This window comes from Marmota marmota, unplaced genomic scaffold, assembly GCF_001458135.2.
Source record: "Marmota marmota marmota unplaced genomic scaffold, marMar, whole genome shotgun sequence".
NCBI classification, from domain to species: domain Eukaryota; kingdom Metazoa; phylum Chordata; class Mammalia; order Rodentia; family Sciuridae; genus Marmota; species Marmota marmota.
The window spans coordinates 4,886,403-4,888,699 of NW_025999977.1; positions in this window are offsets into that span (position 1 = coordinate 4,886,403).

Here is a 2,297-nt window from a genome sequence, read left to right on the forward strand (position 1 = left end):
AAGAGTGGTAATAATGGTTGTCTTATTGTATAAATTCATTAACTAATGAATCAACATAAGGCTGAAAGGACTAGGATATTAAAAATACATAGCATGTTTTAAATAAAAATAACTACAATTTAATTAGCGCCTATATGTGAATGATAGTCTTCTGAATTTTACTCATTTGATTCTATGAGTTTCATATATATCATCCTCATCATTTTACAAAGGAACAACGGCGCTCTGAGAGGCTAATGTATATAGCATTATATAATCAGCAGATCTGGTTTAAACACAGATCCATTAGACACCATACCCATATTCTTTGCACATAGGTATTAGCGATGGAAATTTTCCAGTTACTTTTACACTAATTAAATCCAAAGACATCACATTGAATGTTTCTGAAAATATGATTCCTAATGGATGTTGTCCAGCATTAATAACACCTCATATTTTTGGGGGGTACCAGGGATTGAATTCAGGGGCACTTGGCCACTGAGGCCCATCTCCAGCCCTGTTTTGTATTTTATTTAGAGACAGGGTCTCAGTGAGTTGGTTAGCACCTCGCTCTTGCTGAGGCTGGCTTTAACTTGCAGTCCTCCTGCCTTAACTCCTGAGCTCCTGGGATTACAGACATGTGTCATGCCTAGCCAACACCTCATATTTGAAAAGCAGTTTATTATCATTTTCTTTCTCATTTAATTCTCACAGTGTTGGGAAAGAAGCACTTTAATCCCCATTTTATAAATAATGAAAGTTGAAACACAAAGATGTTAAGAGCTTTGCATAAGGAAACAATTAAATGGTTGAGCCAGATTTAAAAATGGAAACATCTTACTCCAAGTTCATTTTTCAATACACAGGTAGAAAGGAGCTTGTTTGAAACTGTGGGATACTGAACAAAAGGTTGAAAGGGAAAAAAGCAAAATTTCTAAAAATGTTTTTAGTTCCCAAAGGATATTCACCCTCTTTTCACTACACAACCACCAAAGTAACCAATATCAATTTTACTGTGTACACTCTCATTCTTTTAAAAGTAGTAATAAAAATATTTTAAAATGTTATGTGTCTTAAATTTTTTTCCATCCTGTTAAAATACTATGGATGCTATTTGCAACTAGATTTTTTTTTCTTTTTACCCTTATTCCAGGTAAATCACATGGATCTAATTACTTTAAAAATATGGAATAATTTAAATATGACTGTTTCAAAGGACACCAATTTAATTGAATAAATATTTATGAAACACCTACTATGGACTGGTAACTCTTACGTGCATGCTGGGAATACAGCAACCAACAAAAGAAAAATCCGGCTCTGAGGCTTCCACAGTTCTCCAGCCAACCACTTTCATCTTTAAGCTTTAGCATATGTGTTTGTCGATGTCAAATATAACTCGCTATTTTAATAGTTGAATAAAATTCTGTAGTATAGTCATGCATTTCTTTATTGGGTGACATTGCTTTTAGATTTTTATTTTTGCAACGAATTTGTGATGAACACCAATATCACATACATATTTATACACAATATACATAGCTTATTATTTTTAAAGAAAAGCAGTCTGACCTACGTGAATAAAAACTCACAGACCCATCCATCTATGACTGATCTCACTAATCTGCTCCTGTATTTCCCAGGTGTGCTCAGAGGCTCTGGTACTATCCACCTAGGTGGTGCTGAAGCAGGTATTTAGATCTCGGCCTTCTGAAGCCATTTCCAGCCCCAATACGCTTAGTTCCCCAAATCACCAATTGTCGACCGGTTTCTACCCAAGGACTTTCAAATCACACTTAATATGCAAATCTAAACTCGTGAGGTGACACATGGGGTGCTTTGCCAGTAATCCATACCTCCTCTTGGCCTTTGTCACAAGCAATGCCTCAGGCACATGCCAGTTGCCTTTTACAGGGTTAATAGCTCATCCTTCTAGATGTGTACATATATGTGTCTAATTACACCGTGTCATTCTTTTTTTTTTTTTCACATTAGAGCTATTCAATTTTATTTTATTTTATTTATTTATTTTTTTTTTATTGTTGGCTGTTCAACACCGTGTCATTCTTGAGATAAGATATGTATAATGGAAACACACACCTACAAGAAGGTGTCGCTCCTTCTTGTTAGTGCATTCCTAATCCAGTGTGGCTCTCAGCCCCCATTGTATGGAACTGCGCCTTCCCTCGGCCATTTCCCTTGAGCTTTGGAAAGACTTGTTTCCTGAAATTTAAATCACGAACTAGCAGTTTCCTAAGCCACTTCCCCTCTCTCGCCCGGCCCCCCCCCCTTCTCCTCTCAGCCTTCTCCTGCTT